The 10,271-nt window shown below is 31.7% G+C and overlaps 1 non-coding gene across 1 annotated transcript; it reads left to right on the top strand.

Annotated features, from left to right (window-relative positions):
* The first annotated feature begins 9,134 nt into the window (after positions 1-9,134).
* LOC145271723 (U1 spliceosomal RNA) lies at positions 9,135-9,295 on the top strand. Its single transcript, XR_013866107.1, has one exon. It is a non-coding gene; the product is annotated as a U1 spliceosomal RNA (small nuclear RNA).
* Positions 9,296-10,271: the final 976 nt, after the last annotated feature.

The following is a 10,271-nucleotide window of genomic DNA, read 5'->3' as shown; positions in this document are numbered from 1 at the left end:
ATCAATATTTTTATTGGATTGCAAAAAAAATAAACCATTTTTAATTTTTAAGATTTTGTGTAAAATGTCCGAATTGTTTTCCTATAAAGTTTAGATTATATTTGTCAATTCTTAAAACTCCTGGGGTATTTCTATTGTAAATTTATATTTCGTATTCATTAAAAAAAAAAAATAAAATTCTGAGGTGCAAAAAATAAACTGCTTTTCTGTTTCAGATTATTTCTAAAAGTTATTCAAACGGATGTTTTAAAGTCGTAAAAATAACTTACCTTTTATATTGGATTGCAATAAAAAATAAATTATTTTAATATTTAAAAGTATTTGTAAGTTGTTAAATGATATTAAAAAAAAAGAAAGAAACTTACCTTTCATTCAGGGAATTAAATACGAGAAAATTGTCGTTTTTTTTTCTATTGTGTTCAAAACAGAACATTTGTTTGTTATGATTTCTTTAGTAAATTGATACAACTTTTGTTTTGTGTGTCCAATTCATTAAGAAATAAAATATATGAAAATATAAAAGAATCAAAATTAAAAGATGAAAAACACGATTTAAACGTGAAATTATTTAAAGAGAAAAACAACTGTTTAACAACAAAGAACTTAAGGTCGTCGTAATAACACGGTGAAATCATTTTTTTGTTCCTTGTGTAAAAATGTCACAATTGTTTTCCTATAAAGTTTAGATTATATTTGTCAATTCTTAAACTTTTTGGGGTATTTCTCTTGTAAATTTATATTTCGTATTCATTAAAAAAAAATTATGAAGCTGTAAAAATCAGGTTTATTTTTTTAGATAAAACATTTCATTATTATTTGGATTAGTCGAATTACTGTTAACGTCCAAAATGAGAACAGTATTCCGAATAATAATCCAAATAATGTTCATATTAAAAATTGTAAAACTAAATATTTCACATAAACAAATCCAATAAGAGGAAAGAATTGCACAAACAGTGAAGTCAGTCAAATGACAAAAATAGATTTGGTCCAAGAAATCAAACTATGACGTCATGATTACGTAATGGGATTTGCAACTTATTGTTATCAAGCTCGATTCGGTTAAACTTGCGATGACCTTCACTTATTATTCCAGACTTAAACCTGCTTATTAGTCTGGCTGTTTTACATAACATCAACGTTAAACAAACAACGATGAAAGTGTAACAGTAGCACTTGTTTTAATTTGTTTGTTCATTCCATTCATGTTTTGCGTAATCATCATTGTAGCTAGTTCAAGAGAAGCTTTATTTGTCATGGGTTGTGCCATCCTCCCATGCATTACGTGTCTTTGATAGAGAAGTAGTTTAATGTTGTAAAATGATGCTCCGGCTCCCGGGTGTGAATATGGTAGAGAATAGAAAAGGACACAAATCAATATTTTACAATCTACTGCTCACCGTGTAACTTGATCAAACGCTTTTTTATTTACCTTATATATTGTTTCAGGGGAAGGTAACTCTTCTGGGAGTTATGTCCCTTTAATCGCAAACATTGGTCACCGGATATACGAGAAGAGGGATCCTCCCTCGACTGAACACGATAAACACTACACATTGTCTTCCTATAAATACGTTAATAAACTTTCCTTCTTTTATTTAAATGCGCAGTATCTCTTTATTTCCTTCACGGAATACCGTTTTTTGATTATCCGTATAGGACATGTGCGCGCGCTTACGCGTACAAAAATGGCCAGCCGTGATAACAAAGAATTACATGGCTTCATATTTGGAAAACTACTTGTTTTTCGTCTAATTTAAAATTTTCGCCAATACTACACTGTGACAAGGCAGTTTGGTACGCGAGTGCATATTTAACAGCCTTCGTTTATGATCGTGCGTAGCGTAAACGAAGGCTGGTCTGTGAAATGGAAAATAGTGCCAGTTAATACCATACAAACGGTAAATTTGCGACGGAAACAGTTACCATATTCTTTTAAAACACCCCGAAAACTACAAAAAAAAAAACATTTTTTTCTATACAAATGTGAGACGAACCTTAAAGTAAAAAATACCGATTTTTCTTTATTTTTTAATTTCCTCGTGTCTTTATTGAAAGATGAAAACAAAAAAAAACATCGAAACTTTTTAGCCAATAAACACTAAAATGCCCCCCTCTCAGGTGGGCAGAAAGTGGATACTCATTTTAAGTTAAATTTACATGGAAAAGTGACCACCCGCTTTTCGAAAAAATAATTTCTTCATATCATGAAAACTATTTTTTGGCGACGGAAACGGTTTTCAGATTCGTTTTTAGCACACCAAAATCTATAAAAGAATATTTCGTTACATACGAACGTGAGACGGGCCTTAATGTAAAATGTTACCCTTTTTTTTATATACAAGGTTATTGTACAGAGGGAGACAACTCAATTTCACTAAGAAATTCGTTCATTTTTTTCATCTCATAATTTAGGACGCTACTACTAAGGACATTTTTTATTAAATCAAAACATTAAAAAAAAGCTGCAACGAATTTTTTTTAATCTTTGACACAGTAAGTTTGGGAAAATGAGTTTAAAAAAACTATACAAAATACTGTTAAAAAAACACCGAATATATGTCAGCTTATGTCATGGTAACATATATTTAGCGAGTTTCCAACAGTATTTTGCATATTTTTTTTGTTTTTAACTTCTTTTCCCAAATCTACCGTGTCAACGAGAGAGTCAGGCGCCATCTTTAACTTTCCAATACATCGGTAAACACTGTATGTTTTTCGAGCTGAATAAACATGTTAAATTAAATATAAACACTAAAAACATATCCAGTTATTTAGAAAAGTAACTTATCTTGCCTTTGATAATATTTATTTGTTCTATATTTGTTTTGTGACAACTTTTTCGAATCTATGTGTACAGTAAAACAAACCCAATTAGTCTTTAAGCTTAAAACCCAAAGAATGAAAACATTACAAAACATTTTGTTACTACATTTTTAAATTAACAAATAAATGTCTAGTAAGATTAGTTGCGAAAATAAAGGAAAATGCAACGATAGCTGAAGAGGAAATTGTGATTTTAACAAACAACTTTTTTTTTTAAAGCTGTGGCGACTTTTTTTTTCTGTAACATATTTTCCCATAACATTTATTAATTAATTTTAAAAAGTAGTACAAAAATTTAAAAAAAAAAAAGTAGTCGGAAAAATTCCATTTTTCTTTTGTAATGTTTTCATTCTTTTGGTTTTAAGCTTAAAGATTATTTTTTTATAGAAACTCCCAATAATATTTACGTTTTAATAAAAATGTAGTTGAAAAAAAAATAGAAAAAGTTGCTGCAACTTTCCTTTTCAAATGTTTTCATCAAACGAAAATATCGTTGGTTTTAGCGTCGTAAATTGTGATATGAAAACAGAAACGATTCTCTTAATAGTCGCATGAAGACTACGTTTTGTATTATTAAGGTTATCAACTTTGTTACATAAAAAATTGCTGCAGTTTTTTTTTAATAAAAATATCGTTGGTTTTAGCATCCTAAATTATGAGATAAAAAAATAATTCCTCTACAATTATTGTTGCATTTTCATTTTTTGTAATGTAGTCGAAAAACAAACTGTGACATGAAAACAAAAACGATTCTCTTAATAGTCACATAAAAACTACATTTTGTTTTAATAATGTTATTTTGTATATATATTGTTAGATTTTAAAAACATTCGTCTCAGCTTATTGTTTTGATGTTTTGATTTAATAAGACAATATCGTTAGGAGTGACGTCCTAAATTACGAGATGAAAAAATGAACGAATCTCTTAGTAATATGGAATTGTCTCCCTCTACATAATAACCTTGTATAAAAAAGCGTGGTTCGCCTAAAAAAAGGAACTATGCTATATTATCGATATATTATAGGGGATTGCCTTAAAAACTTCAATTTATATTAATTAAAAACTATTTCATGAGATCAACAGAAATGCTCTAAGCAGTTGGTGTCTATTTTTTCCTAACATTAAAAATAAAAATGATGGTAAAATGCGCAGTTGGTTCTTGTAAAATGAAAAAGAGAATTTAAATTTCGTTCTGTTTTAAATTCTAATCATTTTTACATTACGTCCAACTCATCGTTCACATTCGACGTGTCAACTTGATAGGTTTTCGGGTATGCTGAAAAGGTTGTGGGCGTTTAATCTGAAAGCCGTTTTTAACATGAGAAGGTTAGGGGTGTCTATTTCGAATGTCGTTCTTAACATGGGACGTTAGATTGGTTATGTGTTGTAAGTTTACCCGAAAACAGTAGTAACAGAAATGCTCATGAAGTTGGTTTTCTTTTCATATTACATTAAAAATAATAAATTATATTTATGTCTTATTTTTTCATGTTACATTAAAAAATAATAAATGACATTAATATGTGTCTTTTTTTCGTTATTACATTAAAAATAATAAATTATATTAATGTCTTATTTTTTCATATTACATTAAAAATAATAAATGATAATAATATGTGTCTTTTTTTCATATTACATTGAAAAAATACATTATATTAATATGTGTCTTTTCTTCATATTACATTAAAAATAATAAATGATATTAATATGTGTCTTTTTTCATATTACATTAAAAATAATAAATTATATTAATATCTGTCCTTTTTTCATATTACATTAAAAATAATAAATGATATTAATATGTGTCTTTTTTTCATATTACATTAAAAATAATAAATTATATAAATATGTGTCTTTTTTTCATATTACATTTAAAATAATAAATTATATTAATATGTGTTTCTTTGATATTACATTAAAAATAATAAATTATATACTTATGTGTTTTTTTTCATATTATATAAAAAAAATTAATTATATTAATATGTGTTTCTTTTCGTTATTACATGAAAAATAATAAATTATATTACTCTGTGTCTTTTTTCATATTAAAATTTAAAATATCAATTATGTTAATATGTGTTTTTTATATTACATTAAAAAATAATAAATTATATTTATATGTGTTTTTCATATTAAATTAAAATAATAAATTATATAAATATGTGTCTTTTTTCATATTACATTAAAAATATAAATTATATTAATATCTGTCTTTTTTTCATATTACATTAAAAAATAATAAATTATATTAATATGTGTTTTTTTCATATTACATTAAAAATAATAAATTATATTAATATGTTTTTTTCATATTACATAAAAAAAATAATAAATGATATTAATATGTTTTTTTCATATTACATAAAAAAATAATAAATGATATTAATATGTGTTTTTTCATATTACATTAAAAATAATAAATTATATTAATATGTGTCTTTATATTACATTAAAAATAATAAATTATATTAATATGTATGTGTTTTTCTTATTACATTTAAAAAATAATAATTAAATATGTGTCTTTTTTCGTTATTACATTAAAAAATAATAAATGATATTAATATGTATTTTTTTCATATTACATTAAAAATAATACATGATATTAATATGTGTCTTTTTTCATATTACATTAAAAATAATAAATGATATTAATATGGACCATGCTCTAGTCCATCATCTTACAGATGCTAAACTACTGACTGACAAACAATATGGATTTAGACAAGCCCGTTCCACAGCAGACATCCTCACCGTGATCTCTGAACGTATATACCAATCACTGGACAAAGCGGGGGAAGGCAGAGCGGTAGCTCTAGATATATCTAAGGCTTTTGACAGGGTATGGCATGAGGGTCTCCTCAGGAAGATTAGATCTTACGGTATCACTGGTAGAATACTTAACATAATTAAATCCTTCTTAGATAAGAGAAAAATCCAGGTAGTCCTCGACGGTCGCACATCTAAACAATATGATATAAATGCGGGAGTGCCCCAGGGTTCTATCCTTGGACCTCTATTGTTCCTGATATTCATAAATGACCTCCCCGACAACATTGCCTCTGAGATGGGTATATATGCTGATGACACTACACTCTATGGCAGACACGACAGGAAGACGAATGAACACATTTCTAAAGAAATGGCAGAAACACTAGAGGAAGACTTCCAATCTGTAGTGGAATGGGGACAAAAGTGGTTGGTCGCGTTCAATGCTGCCAAGACTAAACTAGTTTCATTCAATAATTACAAGAAACCCTCTCTACCACCAATAGCAATGGCCAACGACCCTTTATCTGAGAGTCCATCTTTCAAACTCCTTGGCCTAACGTTCACAGGAAACATGAGTTGGAACAATTACATTGAAGGCATTGCCAGGGCCGCTGCAAGAAAGGTAGGCTCTCTCTACCGTGCTAGAAAACTACTAACACCCGAAAGTATCCTGTACCTCTATAAGGCCACCATTCGCCCATGTATGGAGTATTGCTGCCACATCTGGGCTGGTGCATCTGCTACTAGTCTCTCGCTCCTTGACAAGTTTCAAAAGAGAGTCGCAAATCTGATAGGCCCTGAACTGGCATCTAAGCTTCAGCCTCTGTCCCATCGACGAAATGTTGCATCCTTCTGCCTGTTCTACAAGTATTTTAGTGGTGAATGCTCTGATGAACTGCAATCACTTGTGCCCCCACGACGCGAGCACCCTCGACAAACCCGACAGGCTACTAGATCCCACCCCCACACTGTAGAGGTCCCTAGATGTAAAAGATCTTTTTACTCCAATAGTTTCTTCCCCAGAACCGCAAGACTCTGGAATTCCATTCCAGGTCCCTGCTTCCCCAACAGTACTGACGTGCAGAAGTTCAAGTGTAACGTGAACCGACACCTTGCTGCCCAAATCCCTACATAGTACCCCAGTAGTTGTTGCCCCTGATAGTAGCCCCCTACACCAAAGTGGCAATTTGCCTTGTTTGGGGTGAAAATGTAATAAAAAAAAAAAAAATGTGTTTTTTCATATTACATTAAAAATGATAAATTATATTAATATGTGTTTTTATATTACATTAAAAATAATTAATTATATTAATATGTGTCTTTTTTCGTTATTACATTAAACATAATAAGTTATATAATTATGTGTTTTTTTCATGATATTAATATGTCTCTTTTTTCATATTACAATAACAAATAATAAATTATATTAATATGTCTCTTTTCTTCGTTATTACATTAAAAAATAATAAATTATATTAATATGTGTCCACGCTGTTTATATACCTGTTTTCCTTCTGTCGTCACAAATATAACTTTTAAAAGCATATTTTATATAATTTACACTAATTATCAGCGTGGGTCGCCTAAAATAACTGTCCAACCAAAGCAAGGAAGTGTACCCCCTGACGACGACCACGATGACGATGACGTGCACTAGACTCGACTACACTTGTTTAGATGCTGCCTTTCTATCTGTCGGAACAATTACGCAGCCTTACAGTAAAGATTGCCTTAAGTAACTTTAATTTATATTAATCAAAAACTATTTCATGAGATGAACATATAAAAAGAAATTGAATTTATTGGCATTTTTAAATGCCGCTCAACTAAGGAAAGGCAACTCTTCAGATCGTAATGTTTATTTCCGTTTGTTTCAACCTACTTCGATATAATTAAACAAAGACAAAACTGTTTGATTTGATTCAATAAAAATATACTTCGATATAATTAAACAAATACAACGTTGTTTGATTTGATTAAATAAAAATATACTTAGATATAATTAAACAAATACAACGTTGTTTGATTTGATTCAATAAGAATGTAGTTGTTTTTTTTGGTTTTGTGATTTGGTTTGAATGCTACAAGTTTTTATTCGTTTGGATTTGTTCACATTGAAAAGATTATGAATTTATGTTGTTAACGTGTAAACGACCTTGGCATTGACTATTACAGTAAAATATAAGTTTCTTTAAGAATTAAGGTATTTTGTGAAAACGTTTGTAAGTTTACACGATAGTAATATTTTTGTTATGAATTGTTGTTATTGGTGAATAAAATGTTGTGATATATTAATATTGGTGAGAATTATGTGGAACATATTTAGTATTTTATTGATTACTGTCAGTGGTGAGTATAGATGTATGATATAAAAACACTAGTGGACCGCCATAGCGTTTTTACTTACCTGACGTAAGTCTGGCCCGGGCCCTTCGTGGCACGGGCGACAAGATCAAAGTGTAGTATCTGTTCCGGCAGATACTGCACTTAAGATAATTTGTACCAGTCAATGGAGGGGAAACCCTCTATACTGGGACAATTATTATTTTTGGTAACCAGAGTGACCCCTTTTAGGGGAGCTGGTGTTTACCTCACATTAAAAACGGCCTTGTGCCTAATTTGCTCAGTGGGGGAGCAAATAAATACCATCTGTTCCGGCAGATGCTGCACTTAAGATGGTTTGTGCCAGTCAATGGAGGGGAAACCCTCTATACTGGGACAATTATTATTTTTGGTATTTAGGGGAGCTGGTTTTTACCTCACATTAAAAACGGCCTTGTGCCTAATTTGCTCAGTGGGGGAGCAAATAAATACCATCTGTTCCGGCAGATGCTGCAAGCTATGACTAGCAAAGACCAGATGTGGGGGCAACCCCATATACCTGACCTTTAACCAGCTCCAATTTCCCACCTCTCGGGAGCTGGTCCCCTTTTTCCCTTCCCCCTCCCTTCACTCCTCACATTAAAAATCGACCTTGTGCCTAATTTGCTCGGTGGGGGAGATATAAATACCATCTGTTCCGACAGATACTGCAAGCAAAGACCAAAGGGAGGGGGAAGGGAAAAGGGGGACCAGCTCCGGAGAGGTGGGAAATGCGAGCTGGTCCCCTTTTTCCCTCCCCCTCCCTTTACTCCTCACATTAAAAATTGGTGGGGGAGTAAATAAATACCTACTGCAAACAAAGACCAGATGTGGGGGCAACCCCATATACCTGACCTTTAACCAGCTCCCATTTCCCACCTCTCGGGAGCTGGTCCCCTTTTTCCCTTCACTCCTCACATTAAAAATCGGCCTTGTGCCTAATTTGCTCGGTGGGGTAGCAAATAAATACAACAGGCCCGGGCCTTTCGGGGTCTGGGCAGCAAGTGTCAAGCAAAGACCTTGGTTAATGTAGGGGCAACCCTTCATACTAATTGTCACTATCCAGCTCCCCTACTCCCAGGGGAGTTGGTCCCCATTTCCCTTTCACTCCTCACTTTAAGAATCGGCCTTGCGCCTAATTTGCTCGGTGGGGGAGCAAATAAATACCTTCATACTTACCTGACGTCGGAGTTAACGTCGGGGTTAGGTCGTTTCCCCAGAGTGAGGCCCTTCCATTGCATTGCGGTTGTGTTGACCTTTGCAATCGTCTCAAATGTGGATGACTCGGACGTGCTATTTCTAAGTGTATGGTCTGCATACGCGCTCACCCCGATGATTTAATCAAAATCAGAAATTCTACCCTACTTCTCCTTCTGAGCAGAAAACCACTTTAATTCCCAGTTACCTCCCGTATGTCTTCCGCTCTCACAGACGTGTGTAAGGACGTCCTTGTTTCTGTTTTCCCAATCGCCCGTCTCTATACACGCCACAAAAAGTCAATTCTCGCGACCAGTTTATCATCCACTTCAATTGCAACGTTCTGATATAATCTAATCTGCATGTATACATTACCAACGTTTGCTATGAACATATCAATCTCGTAAGCGTAAGAAATCCGACGAACTGTCGCCTTCAACAACTGAAAGTGTCTTCTTTCGATATTGATTGATGAATGAAAATCTCTGGAAAACTACCGCAGAATTAGTGTGTCTATTGATTGAATCCCACCCATCACCTCGAAAATTGGTCATCCAAACAAAGTTGAATGATGTGCACAGGTATTTTTCGTTACCAAAATTATGAAAATGATTAAATATGTTTTATTGGTACTTGTACAGTTTAATCAACACATTAAAAAAATGAAAATATCGAAAAAAGGTTATATTGTACGTATCCGTTATGGACTGAAGTTCTCTAAAAAAAAGAATTCAGAGAAGTTTTTTTGTTTTTTTTTTTTTTTTTTTTTTACAGCGGAAAAGCATGTTAATATGACAGCGCGCTGAAGATGGCCGTGTTTGGATTTTTAGAACACGCCACGGGGAGATAACTCAGTCTAAAGTGCCGATACATCCTTCACATCTTAAATAATAGATTTTCTTCTTAAAAATTGATATTGTATCATAACAAATTGTTTGTTTTTTTTGGCTTAAAAAAAAAAAACTACTTGACCAAATTAAGTGAAAGTTTTTTCCAGAGAACTTCATTCCATAATGGATACGTACAATATAACCTTTTTTTTTGCGTTTTTCATTTTTTATGTCTTTATTAAAGACAAGTTCCCATTTTATTTTATAATTTAAAATGAAAA

The sequence above is a fragment of the Euprymna scolopes genome, chromosome 46 (genome assembly GCF_053919585.1).
Source record: "Euprymna scolopes isolate OS-2025 chromosome 46, ASM5391958v1, whole genome shotgun sequence".
Classification (NCBI taxonomy): domain Eukaryota; kingdom Metazoa; phylum Mollusca; class Cephalopoda; order Sepiida; family Sepiolidae; genus Euprymna; species Euprymna scolopes.
The sequence above is the reverse complement of the archived record's forward strand: the minus strand, read 5'-3'. Positions and strand labels throughout refer to the sequence as shown.